Source organism: Heloderma suspectum, chromosome 5 (genome assembly GCF_057233095.1).
Source record: "Heloderma suspectum isolate Gila_16-S chromosome 5, 16-S_ref, whole genome shotgun sequence".
NCBI classification, from domain to species: Eukaryota; Metazoa; Chordata; class Lepidosauria; order Squamata; family Helodermatidae; genus Heloderma; species Heloderma suspectum.
This window is the reverse complement of record NC_139462.1, coordinates 182,580,212-182,594,658: the sequence shown is the minus strand read 5'-3', so window position 1 is coordinate 182,594,658 and position 14,447 is coordinate 182,580,212. Positions and strand designations below refer to the sequence as shown.

At 42.2% G+C, this 14,447-nt stretch overlaps 1 pseudogene; it reads left to right on the top strand.

Annotated features, from left to right (window-relative positions):
* The window catches only part of LOC146344920 (ATP-dependent translocase ABCB1-like), a 216,791-nt pseudogene that overhangs the window by 27,436 nt on the left and 174,908 nt on the right, over positions 1-14,447 (top strand).

Here is a 14,447-nt window from a genome sequence, read left to right as displayed (position 1 = left end):
GGGACCAGAAACAACCTTGGTCACCTTGGTGGATGATATGAGGAGGGCTCTAGATAGGGGCAAATGCTCCTTCCTTGTTCTTCTCGACCTCTCAGCGGCTTTTGATACCTTTGACCACAGTATCCTCCTGGACCGCCTGGAGGGGTTGGACACTGGAGACACCATATTGCGGTGGTTCTGGTCCTTCCTCTCTGGCAAGTACCAGAGGGTAGCACTGGGAGAGGAGGTTTTGGACCCATGGCCGCTCACTTGTGGGGTGCCACAGGGTTCCATCCTCTCCCCGATGCTATTTAACATCTATGTGAAGCTGCTGGGGGCTATCATCAGGAGGTTTGGGGTGCGGTGTCATGAATATGCAGATGACACGCAGCTCTACCTCTCATTCAAATCCTCACCAAGGTTGGCCATCGAATCCCTGTCCAAATATCTGGAGACGATGAGTGGCTGGATGGGGAGGAATAAGCTGAAGCTGAACCTTGACAAGACCGAGGTACTTTTGGTGGGAGACAAGAGGAGGCTGGGGGATGTTGACCTGGTGTTGAATGGAGTACGGCTACCCTTGAAAGACCAGGTCCGCAGCCTAGGGGTCATTTTAGACTCCCAGCTATCCATGGAGGCTCAGGTGTCAGCTGTGAGCTGGACAGCGCTGTACCAACTCCATCTGATACGGCAGCTGCGCCCCTACCTTCCCATCCAACAGCTCCCAATGGTTGTCTTTTCCTTTTTTAAGGCCAGGAGTGGTCGTACTACCAATTGTGATTGCTCACAGACTCTCCACAATCAGGACAGCAGATGTTATTGCTGGCTTTGAGAAGGGCCTTCTTGTCGAACAGGGGACACACAATGAACTCATGGCACAGAAGGGACTTTACTATGCCCTTGTAAACCAACAGGTACACAAATACAATAGCCCAGTTTGCATATAATGCTAAACATGATTTCATGTTATGAGTATGAGCTACAGTGAACCTCAGGTCATACCATCCCCACCCCTTTCCTCCTCTGGCACAGCCATGAGGAGACCGGAAGCTTCTGCTTCTCTTTTAGATTAACCACAGTGCAGTGTAATGTCCAAACCTTAAACTGTGGGTAATCTTAATTATAATTAGTGAAAAAAAGCCAGCTTCAGAAATTATAGATTGCAATTGGCTTTTTTCCCTTAACCACATTCTGTCCGGGTTCAGACATCACAAGTTAGCCTAAAATAGATGCTAGCGTTTCCAAACCACTCCTTGCAAATACACCAGTTGGGGTGGGGGAAGCGTGTGAGCCCAAGAATTGCTCAGGCTCACCCTCAACACTAAAACGTGTTTAGCATCACATGCAAGCAAGGCCAATGAAACATCCTGACACAGATTTATTTATTATTGATCACTTGATTTACTGCCTTTTCTCCAAATACCAGTGTAAGATGGCATTAAGCTATAGCTAGCATGTGTAGTTCTGAATCCTGATGGTTGGGCTAACTTTCACCCTACCCCTTCTATAAAATTGATCTTTTGAAAACCTTCCTAGTACTCTGGTCTATAAGTGAGGTATTGAAAACTCTAATGACAGGCATTCAGGAACTTTTAAATGATATATGAAACTTTATTAGAACAACACAGTGGACAAATGTTTCATACGTTAGTGTGTCTTTTCTAACAGGACTTAGCAAGTTAAGGAACTTGAAACTTCTAAAAGAAACAAAGAGTATGCGTCTATCAAAATTGTGAAAAGGGATAAGACAGGATCAGAGTGGAAAAATACACAGAGTTTTCTGGCAGCCAAGGGCAGCACAGGGAATTTGAGACCATTTTCAAGGATGAGAGCTATAATGTAGGAGGAGATGGATGGCTGCCAAGTGAAGACTTGCTATTAGGCACCATCAATGGTTTGAATCATTCATTTGATGTATCATCTGTCATTTGGGGCTGCTGTTTCATCCAGTGATGTTCCCCTTGTTGAATGAAACTGGTGAAACAGTTTAAAAACCACCTTTGATGGAGACAACAATGGTCTCCAGAAGCTAGTGCAATCTTTAGAAAAAGGTCACATGGTGAAAACCATGTAGATTAAGACCTGCATTCAAAACAGGAATACATGTTCATCTGACTGTGGCAGATGTTGTTTGCCTCACTTGTGTAATGTATCAAAGAACTCATATATATGATCACATATCAGCAATGTCATGAACTAGTGTTTTCTTCTGTTTGTTTCTGAGAATTTTTTTTAAAAAAACCCAGCATAGTTTATTTCTTACTACATTGATGAAATATGCTAGACCTTGGAGAGTTAGAACTCATCTACATGTCCAGGAAAAGCATGTGGTACAAGTTGCCTAAGCTTCAAAGCTCAGATGCAGGAATCTCCATGTTAAATACTCTCCACTGTCAAAACTCCCTGCACACACACAACACTAACAAATCAGGGGAAAAGGCTGTGCTAGAATGCCCCTTCTCCTGCATTGTTGTTGTTGTTCAGTCGTTCAGTCGTGTCCGACTCTTCGTGACCCCATGGACCATAGCACGCCAGGCCTTCCTGTCCTGCGCTCTCTCCCGGAGCGTGCTCAAGTTCATATTCATTGCATCCGTGATGCTATCTAGCCATCTCATCCTCTGCCGTCCCCTTCTCCTTTTGCCTTCAGTCTTTCCCAGCATCAGGGTCTTTTCCAGGGAGTTTTCTCTTCGCATTAGGTGGCCAAAATATTGGAGCTTCAGCTTCATTATCTGTCCTTCCAATGAGCAGTCAGGGTTGATTTCCTTTAGGATGGACTGATTTGACCTCCTTGCAGTCCAGGGCACTCGTAAGAGTCTTCTCCAGCACCACAGTTCGAAAGCATCAATTCTTCGGCGCTCAGCCTTCCTTATAGTCCAGCTCTCACAGCCATACATTACTACTGGGAAAACCATAGCTTTGATTAGACGGACCTTTGTCGGCAAGGTGATGTCTCTGCTTCTTACTATGCTGTCTAGGTTTGCCATAGCTTTCCTCCCAAGGAGCAAGCATCTTTTAATTTCATGGCTACAGTCACCGTCTGCGGTGATCTTGGAGCCCAAGAAAGTAAAATCTGTCACTGCTTCCATTTCTTCCCCTTCTATATGCCAGGAAGTGATGGGGCCAGATGCCATGATCTTCGTTTTTTTAATGTTGAGTTTCAAACCAGCTTTTGCACTCTCCTCTTTCACCCTCAACAAGAGGCTCTTCAGATCCTCTTCGCTTTCTGCCATTAGGGTGGTATCGTCTGCATATCAGAGGTTGTTGATAATTCTCCCGGCAATCTTAATTCCGACCTCTGATTCATCCAACCCGGCATTTCTCATGATGTACTCTGCATATAAGTTAAATAAGCAGGGTGACAATATGCAGCCTTGTCGTACTCCTTTCCCAATTTTGAACCAATCGGTTGTTCCATGTCTGGTTCTTACTGTTGCTTCTTGACCCTCGTACAGGTTTCTCAGGAGACAGGTAAGGTGGTCTGGTACTCCCATCACTTTCAGAATTTGCCACAGTTTGTTGTGATCCACACAATCAAAGGCTTTAGCGTAGTCAATGAAGCAGAAATAGACGTTTTTCTGGAATTCTCTTGCTTTCTCCATGATGCAGCGAATGTTGGCGATTTGATCTCTAGTTCCTCTGCCTCTTCGAAACCCAGCTTGTACTTCCGGTAGTTCTCGGTTCGCATACTGCTGAAGCCTAGCTTGTAGGATTTTGAGCATCACCTTGCTAGCATGTGAAATGAGCGCAATTGTGCGGTAGTTTGAACACTCTTTGGCGTTGCCCTTCTTTGGAATTGGAATGTAAACTGACCTTTTCCAGTCTTGTGGCCACTGTTGAGTGTTCCAGATTTGTTGGCATATTGAATGCAGCACTTTAACAGCATCATCTTTTAGGATTTTAAATAGCTCGGCTGGAGTACTGTCATCTCCGCTAGCTTTGTTGTTACTAATGCTTCCTAAGGCCCACTTGACTTCACTCTCTAGGATGTCTGGCTCAAGTTCAGTGACCGCACTATCATGGCTATCAGGGACATTCAGATCTTTCCTGTATAGTTCTTCTGTGTATTCTTGCCACCTCTTCTTAATCTCATCTGCTTCTGTTAGGTCCCTGCCTTCTTTGTCCTTTATCATGCCCGTCTTTGCACAAAACGTTCCCTTGAGATCTCCAATTTTCTTGAAGAGATCTCTAGTCTTTCCCATTCTGTTGTTTTCCTCGATTTCTTTGCATTGTTCATTTAAGAAGGCCTTCTTGTCTCTCCTTGCTATTCTCTGGAACTCTGCATTCAGTTGGGTATATCTTCCCCTTTCTCCTTTGCTTTTCACTTCCCTTCTTTCGTGAGCTACTTGTAAAGCCTCATCAGACAGCCACTTGGCTTTCTTGCATTTCTTTTTCTTTGGGACGGATTTCGTTGCTGCCTCCTGAACAATGTGACGGACCTCCGTCCATAGTTCCTCAGGCACTCTGTCTATCAGGTCTAATCCCTGAAATCTATTCCTCACCTCCACTGTATATTCATCAGGGATAAGATTTAGGTCATACCTGAACGGTTTAGTGGTTTTCCCGACGTTCTTCAATTTAAGACGAAATTTTGCAAGAAGCAGCTCATGATCTGAGCCACAGTCAGCTCCGGGTCTTGTTTTTACTGACTGTATGGAACTTCTCCATCTTTGGCTGCAAAGGACATAATCAATCTGATTTCGATATTGACCATCTGGTGACGTCCATGTGTAGAGTCGCCTCTTGTGCTGTTGGAAAAGAGTGTTTGCTATGATCAGCGTGTTCTCTTGGCAAAACTCTATTAGCTTTTGTCCTGCTTCATTTTGTACACCAAGGCCATGCCTGCCTGTTATCCCAGTGATTTCTTGACTTCCTACTTTAGCATCCCAATCCCCTATGATGAAGAGGACATCTTTTTTTGGTGTTAGTTCTAGAAGGTGTTGTAGGTCTTCATAGAACCGATCAACCTCAGCTTCTTCGGCCTCAGTGGTTGGGGCATAGACTTGAATTACTGTGATGTTGAATGGTTTGCCTTGGATTCGTACTGAGATCATTCTATCATTTTTAAGATTGTACCCCAGTACTGCTTTTCCCACCCTTTTGTTGACTATGAGTGCTACTCCATTTCTTCTAAGGGATTCTTGTCCACAATAGTAGATATGATGGTCACCTGAATTAAATTCACCCATGCCTGTCCATTTTAGTTCGCTGATTCCCAAGATGTCGATGTTCAATCTTGCCATCTCATGTTTGACCACCTCCAGCTTACCTTGATTCATTGATCTGACATTCCAGGTTCCTAAACAATATTGTTCTTTACAGCATCGGATTTTCTTTTCACCACCAGACACATCCACAGCTGAGTGTCCTTTCGGCTTTGGCCCAGCCACTTCACTCTTTCTGGCGCTACTTGGAAATACCCTCTGCTCTTCCCCAGTAGCATATTGGACACCTTCCGACCTGAGGGGCTCATCTTCCGGCGTCATCTCTTTTAGCCTTGTGATACGTTCCATGGGGTTTTCTTGGCAAGAATACTGGAGTGGGTTGCCATTTCCTTCTCCAGTGGACCACATTTTGTCAGAACTCTCTGCCATGACCTGTCCGTCTTGGGTGGCCCTGCACGGCATAGCTTATGGCTTCACTGAGTTACGCAAGCCCCTTCGCCACAACAAGGCAGTGATCCATGAAGGGGATCTCCTGCATATCTATGGGAAATTCGGTTTCAGCATGGAATTCACCTATGATTTCTTCTATCACAAGTAGCAAATCACACTGGAACTATACCACTTCAGAATGCAACACATGTAGATTTAATGATAATCCATGGAAATTAAAGAGGTGGATCACATTGGTAATGTATTTTCTTCCAAATGATTTTTTGTTTTTATCATTAGTGGTATAGTGGAGATCATCAAGAGGGTAAAGCAGAAGAAGAGACAGATTTTGAGGATGAGGATGAAAATTCTGAGGAAGATGATCTAAATGATATGGAGGCAAATAACTTGGAAAATGCTATTGCTGGCACAGAAATGGTCAATAGGGAAATGTCCAACAGATGCAGCATCAGTAGGGCTTCTACTAAAAGATACTCTGAAAGGAAGAAAAGGAAGAATAAAGCAAAGAAGGATAAAGTGGTTGGTTCTAAGATTAATTCTTATATGTCTTGTGAGGATAACATTAAAACTGTAACATTAAATACCATGTACCTAATTCCAGAGTACTGATTCCCAACAGTTCATTGTTACAGATGGAGAAAACAGATGTTAACATGTCTTCAAACCTGTAGAATGGTTTTGTTCAAAGCCCAATCGTGAAGAGGAAAGGTGCAATTGGACTGAATGTAGTGAAGATACTTTCTGCTTGATCTGGAAGTTTCTTCACTACATTCAGAGTTTTTCTACACAAGGCTGTTAGCCCGCTGTTAATCCACTGTTATCTACCTTCAGTTTCGTCACAGAATTGAGATCTGAGCACTACATGAGGAGTCTTTCCTTTCCTGCTTTTCCACTGTATAATCTCTAGGTGCCACTGTGGTATAGTGGAATAGCACAAATGTACAAGAGGAAATCACATTTTCTTTCACTTTCACAATTAAATGCCGCATTTTCCCTACTCTAAAAAAACACCCCTCACTGAAAGTGCTGGTTAGACACAGATAGGGATGTACGAAAGTCACTTACCTTTCCGAAGGGTGACATTTGCAGTGGGGGGGAGGCGCTCCGTCCCTCCCCCTGAAATTCTCTCCAGTCAGCTCCACTCTGCTGCAATTCTGCAGAGCCACCGGCCGGGGCCGCCCACAGCTGGACATCCGGCCGCAGGGCAGCCTACAGGGACGCAAATGGCGGCTGCCATAGCCGCCGCCATTTGCGTCCCTGTATTTTGCCATGATAGGCTACGTAAAAATTTACGTAGCCTGTCACGGCAAAAAACAAACAAACAGCGAACGCAAATGACGGCGGCTACGACAGCTGCCATTTGCGTTGCCTTCTTTTTTTGGCTGTGATAGGCTACGTAAATATTTACGTAGCCTATTATGGCAAAAGAGATGGGCGCAAATGGTGGCCACTACGCCATTTGCACCCCTCTCTTTTGCTGTAATAGCCTACGTAAATATTTACGTAGGCTATCACAGCCACAAAAAAAAAGGGATAGCAAATGGTGGCTGCCGTAGCTGCCGCCATTTGTGTTCCCTTTTTTTTTTGCCATGATAGGCTATGTAAATACTTACGTAGCCTATCATGGCTTCCACAGGGATGCAAATGACATCCTTGTGCCGTGATTATGTAAGTATTTATGTAGCCTATCACGGCTATAGTGAAGATGCGAATGGCAGTTGCGGACGCGGCCACCATTCGCAAAGCAGCGCGAACGGCAGCAGGTAGGTGTCCCATTTCGCGTGCCTTTCGTGGGGTAGGGGGCAGGGGGGCTTCGTTCCACCATGGATTTTGGGGGGCCGAATGCACTGGCATTCGGCCTCACCAAGATCCATGGCGGAATTCTCTGACATTCCTAGACACAGAACCCATAAACAACCATGAGTAAGAAGTGACAATCACAAGATAAATGCGTCATGTAGAAAAGCCCTACTTTTCCTCTCCATGACTGCACTCTGAACAAAAAAGTTTTGCATGTTTGAAGCAAAAGCTAGCTGACTTCACATTAGGCTCCCAAGAATTCCTATACCCAATTCCTGGAGGACTTTTGTATTTTTTTAAAAATATAAATTCTTTAAAATTAAGAATGCAATAAATGACCAGATAACCACATGAATGTTCATGTAGCACATTTAAAAATCAAGGCAGATGACCCATCTGAAGCATAAGAGAGGGACAGTGTTTTATTTGCTAGTGAAGTGATCTGTCATTTTTTGTGAAAACAGTCTTGCCTATGTGTTGATGCAGCACAGTCTCTAGCAGAATAACTAGCATAACTAATGTATGCAGCACTTAGCCTAATGAAGTTGTCATTACTTGTGCAATGCATTGTGCAATGTCTTGCTGAACAGCTTGCACAAGCAGGAGGACCAACTATTATATTTGACATTTGTGCAAGGATGAAAATGGGGCTTCTGCAAACAGTAGAAGCTTTGTGCTAGCAGAATTACATTGTTGGATACATCCCACTATGAGCTAGTGCTCTCTGTCTCTTTTATGTACACGCACACATGCACAAACATGCACACAATAATAGAAGGAAAGAGGAGCAAAGGCTGAAGCTCTAACAGTTTAGAAAAAAAGCTATGTAAAAGCAGGCTGATAGATGAACAAGAGATTGTTCCAGTTATAGCAGAAGGCATGAAGTTAGGAGAGGAAGAAGAAAGCTGGTAGCAGGTGAAGACTTTAAAAACAGAACCAGACATAGTAGCATTGCTGGGAATATCAATTTTGAAAAGCTACGTGAACTTTATAGTGATAAAATATGGCCATGTTTCTATCAGCACTTACCTATGTAGCCTATATATATATATATATATATATGTATGTATGTATTATACACACACACACACGCCTATAGAATTTTTTTTATTACTTCATTTAATATTTTGTACTTACTGATGTGCTCAATTTCATCTTCACATAAACTCACAAAGAAACTGATATCCATATCTTTAGAAAAAAAGATATTAGTATTAAAATGCAGTTTTTCCTACCTTTGGGGCATTTTTCGTAATCAAGCAAAACTAAAGAAGGGCAACAAGCAGAAGTGCTTTCTAGCACATTTTGGTTGGTTTTGATAACAGTGCCTAACCTACAGACAAAGCAGTTTGAAAACATTTTGGTATTCTAGCGATATTGCTGCTTAACTACAAACTTCAGAAATGGCTGTGTTAGACTTTTGGGCTTAATAATACTTTTTTTCTTAAGAATTTAATCCAGAGCATTTCACATCAAAACATTAAAATGATGTGAAATCAAAATAAAATAAACAATAAGACTCTCAAAAATAAAAATTTTAGTTCATCAAAATGATTCATGCCAGTCATGACAGCTGATCCAATTTGAATTTTCAATGCCTTATGCAGAGAGATTTTGACATGAGTTAGCCTTTTGTTCAATTTCTTCTTGGTCATCAACTGAGCAATTAAAGCTTTGAGGTCCTCAAAGTCAGTGGATGCATGTAGCTCAGTAAGTTTCCTTATTTAGCACATACTGTGTTCATGTTAATTTCTTGGCAACATTTTGCCTGGTTTATTGCCCAGAAATTATGTTACCTCCTGCAGTGTTCTCACCCGCTGATGACAACTGGAATTTTGCCTCTTACAGTAAGAGAAGCTCCCCGAGGTGCCTTATTCAAGAATTCTGGGTCTGAATAAGCCTGAAGTCTGCTATATAGTAGTTGGAGTCATTGCTGCTGCCATTGGAGGTGGTGTTACTCCTGCATTTGCAGTTCTGTTTGGTAAACTCATTGGGGTAAGTTTAGGGCTGTTCAGTAGCCTATCAGAATCTTTCTCTTCCACTCTCATTGGCTATTGGGAGGTATAGAAATGTAGTAAATATGTAAATAAATATCCAACCAATCACTTTTTCTCTCCTCCTTCCAATATTATCTTGTTGTCATATTATTGGAAACTGTCTGAGAGGTTCTTTACAGTGGTTGGTTCTTTATATTGACAAGCAGTCCAAGTACTTACAATGTATTGCTCTCTTTACCCACTGCTTCTTTTAGAAAAACACATTTCAAATAATTCCAAAAATACATGATTTAACTGCCTTAATCATTGTGACCAAGACATGTCCCTGGATGGCTGTCTAAACCAGCCTTCCACAATCTGGTGTCCTCCAGATATTTTGGACTTCAACTCCCATCATGCACCTTTGCATGTGAAGATTTTGCACAAGGTCTCCAGGAACAGTCGTTACTTGACTGTTAGTGCCTAGAAAGCCTTGAGACTACATAAATGAGTTCTCTCAACCACATTTTCTGATCTGAACCATACAGAATTTGGGTAGATATTTTCACATAGAAAGCTGTGTGGTGCTGGGGATAGCTGGTAGTAGCATGCAATATAGAAGCATGGAAGCAATTAAAGCAATGCATTTCAATGACCATTGCTATCAATGTGATGGGGTAACATCTGGAGAATGAGCTAACCCCACAAGAGAGGGGGAGAAACAGAATCACAACTGACTTGCAGTACATGGTTAGAGTTTGAGGCATCAGCTGAACTAAATAGGATGACTAAGTAATTATTTTCTGTACTGATGATTAATACTGTGCTTTACAACTCAGGCTTTCCAAGAACAAGATGATGTAAAGAAAAGTGAAAATACAGCAATGGTTCCTCTGTTATTTCTTCTGCTGGGAGTAATCAGCTTAATAACGTATATAATCCAGGTAAGCAGTAGCATAAGGCCTTTACCCCTCTGACAACAAAAAGGATGCACACAAATAACAACACATAGAACCAGTTTGCACAAACCAGCAGGTTATCGTGGGTTAAATAACCCATGATTAGCCAGGGCACCCCCAATGGGGGATTGTGGCATGGCGTGCAAACCCAGCCATCAGTGGTTAAACAAGCCACACTTAAACTTTGATTGCACTTAACTAGCCCAACGAGATCACTAATTAAGGAGCAAAGGAAACTCAAGTAAACATTCTCCTGAAATTCCTTCCTTTTTAATCCAATTTAATGAATTTATGTTTTACTCTTCCCTGATGAATAGTAAAACTAACCTTCATTTCTTGTATGTTTTTGTGGTTGCGTGCACACACATCCCACCTCATCTGTATTTGCAAGTTTGTGTTCTATGGTCAGTGCCTTAATTTGGGGAGCATGGGTGAAAAGGACAATGGTTGTATGGAAAACCAAACTGATCGCTAAACTCTTCAAGCAGTAATGGAATAGAAACATTATGATGTGTGTTATAGTGCTGTCTGTGCTGTTGTGTAACTTAACAAAGTCAAGTCAGTCCTCAGGAATCTTTCTTCAGCGTACTTTAACATATGGAATTGTACCAGAGCATGCTGAGGACTTATACTGTACCTTGCTTTAATAAATACCTTTAACTATCAATCCCTGTTTACAGGATACGAGTCTTTAAAATGTTATAGCATTTTCCTAAAATATATTTAATATATTGCTCTCTACACTTTTCAGGGATTTATGTTTGCGAAGTCTGGGGAAGTTCTGACCATGCAGTTGCAATCACTTTCATTCAAAGCATTGCTCCAACAGGTAACAACAAAATGCAGCTGCCTTAAGTACCATTATTTAGTGGAAAGGTAGGATATAAATCTTGCAAGGTAGACTCCAGCAACGAGAATTGCCAGATGTACAAGCTGGGTTTAGAAATGGCGGAGGAACTAGAGACCAAATTGCCAATATCCGCTGGATAATGGAGAAAGCCAGGGAGTTTCAGAAAAACATCTATTTCTGTTTTATTGACTATTCTAAAGCCTTTGACTGTGTGGATCATAACAAATTGTGGCAAGCTCTTGGTGGTATGGAGATACTAAGTCATCTTGTCTGCCTCCTGAGGAATCTATATAATGACCAAGTAGCAATGGTAAGAACAGACCATGGAACAACAGACTGGTTTAAGATTGGGAAAGGAGTACGGCAGGGTTGTATAATCTCACCCTACCTATTCACCCTGTACGCAGAACACATCATGCGATGTGCTGGGCTTGATGAATCCAAGGCTGGAGTTAAAATCACTGGAAGAAACATTAACAATCTCAAATATGCAGATGATACCACTTTGATGGCTGAAAGCGAGGAGGAGCTGAGGAACCTTCTGACGAAGGTGAAAAAAGAAAGTGCAAAAGCTGGGTTGCAGTTAAACCTCAAAAAACCCAAGATTATGGCAAACAGCTTGATTGATAACTGGTAAATAGAGGGAGAAAACGTGGAGGCAGTGACAGACTTTATATTTCTAGGCGCAAAGATTACTGCAGACGCTGACTGCAGCCAGGAAATCAGAAGACGTTTACTTCTTGGGAGGAGAGCAATGACAAATCTGGATAAAATAGTGAAGAGCAGAGACATCACACTGACAGCAAAGGTCCACATAGTTCAAGCAATGGTATTCCCCGTAGTAACCTATGGCTGCGAGAGCTGGACCATAAGGAAGGCTGAGCGAAGGAAGATAGATGCTTTTGAACTGTGGTGTTGGAGGAAAATTCTGAGAGTGCCTTGGACTGCAAGAAGATCAAACCAGTCCATAGTCCAGGAAATAAAGCCAGACTGCTCACTTGAGGGAATGATATTAAAGGCAAAACTGAAGTACTATGACCACACAATGAGAAGACAGGCCACCCTGGAGAAGATGCTGATGCTAGGGAAAGTGGAAGGCCAAAGGAAGAGGGGCCGACCAAGGGCAAGATGGATGGATGATATTCTGGAGGTGACAGACTCAACCTTGGGGGAGCTGGGGGGAGCGACGGCTAACAGGAAGCTCTGGCGTGGGCTGGTCCATGAAGACACGAAGAGTTGGAAGTGACTGATCAAATAAACAACAACAAACAGGGATATAGAAGCACACTTTTAGGGATGGTCGGGACTCTGGTCCATTGGCTTCAGCATGTACCTCAAATCACAATATATCAGACTAAAGAAATGTATGCAACAATGCACAACGTATAGTCAAGGTAAACAGTAACTTCCATAATGATGTGCATGAAATTGTTATACAAAAAATTAGGCACAGCAAAATTGGAACACAGGAAGCTGTCATAGCAAGTCAAACCATCAGTCCATCTAGGGTAGTATTGTCACAGGTATGCTGATTGGCAACAGGTCTCCAGGGTCTCAGACAGGTCTTTTCCCAGCCCTACCTGGAGATGAACCTGAGACCTTCTGTATGCAAAACATGTGCAACCCCACTGAGATATGACTCCTCCCAACTTTTTAAGAGTTTCTTAAAATTAAGGATCTATAATGTGCTTGTACAAGAGAGCTCTGCACTTCACAAATTGATTCCTCTGTAGATTCCAATAATTTTTGATTGGACAGATGCTGACAAGAGAGTTTGCAATCAAATGTTCAATAAATTGCTACTTCCTTCTTGGGACTACCTTAATCATAACCCTATGGAGTAAACCAATAGATGCTATAATGTCATTTTAGCATGGTGAAGGCAAGTATCCCTCATGCTTTGAAGTTCCTCTGAGGTGGCACTAAACTTATTCTTAAATATAATGGTGGAAAATCACTTGGCCATTTGAAGCAGCCAGAGAGCATTATATCTTCATAAATAACCAGGTGAAAAAAAGCAAATGGAAAAAGAAGACTTCACTTCATTGAGATCTTCCACCTTCTCAAGATCCTGCTTTAGCAAGCAAGGTGCCTTTGTATTTCGAGAGAAGGAACCCAAATAGAACCAGCTGAGCCAAGCAGATTCAATCTCTGTGGGGAGAAGAACTGAGCTATGAAATCTTGCTTTCAAATAACAGCAGGCACCATTTCTTAGCTTGGTTATTTACTTCTTCCCACAACACACAACACACTGGGCTCATTGTGAGTTAAATAAACCCTCACATAATTCCCAGTGGCTGGGTTTGCATGACATGTCACAAGCCACCGGGGGTTGCATATTCAAAATGGTGCCCAGCATGCACCTTGGCTCATCATGGGTTAAATAACCCACAGTGAGCCCAGGCATATTGTGGATCTGGGCCACTGTGTGAGGAGTGGGGGAACAAGCATGTGACCCCCTCCCCTTTCTGATCTCTCTTACAAACAATCTAGATGAGGGAATAAATGAAGTCAGGACAGGCACACAGTTTTGAAGAGCAGGTTGTTAGGAATAGCTCTGGTGTTGTCTAAATGAAGATAACGTTGAGTTTGTTAAGTGGGCAGGTTGACCCCTCATTGGTAAACAACAAGCTAGAACAAAACACTAATATTTTATTTATGATAAAACCTCAGTATTTATCACAGGGAAAGATGAACCTTGGTGCTCAGTTTAGAGAATCTTTAATTACCCATACGGTGTAATAGCCAACAACTCTGGGTTATGATAAGCCATTTGCAAATGCAAAAATTATATGAACCATCTTTTTTGTTTTTAGGAAATTGGATGGTTTGATGATCGTAACAATGACATTGGAGTTCTGTTAAACAGACTTGCAACAGATGCTTCTCAAGTCAAAGGGGTATTTTTTTTAAAAAAAAAACTTATTGTTTGTTTTATTGAAATTGTAACTGCAATCCTTGCAACAAGAAGCTGGTGCAGAAAGCAAGTCAGTTTCTTATTTTGTGACTGCTGTCAGTGATTCAGCTTGTTGTAAGCTGAATATTCTAAACATAGCTTGTTCACTCCAGTGCATGCATGCCACAGGACATTCAGCCAGTCCTGGTGGGGAGATGACTTGCTATTTGAAAAAGATGCCTCTACAAGATTTCTTCCCACAATAAGACAATGGGTTGCAGCTGTAATTTTGCAAGCTACCTCCCTGGGTTTCCAGCATTGCTTGTTGACATCATGTTGGCATGGAAAGATACTCTTGCATTCATCTCATGGTGT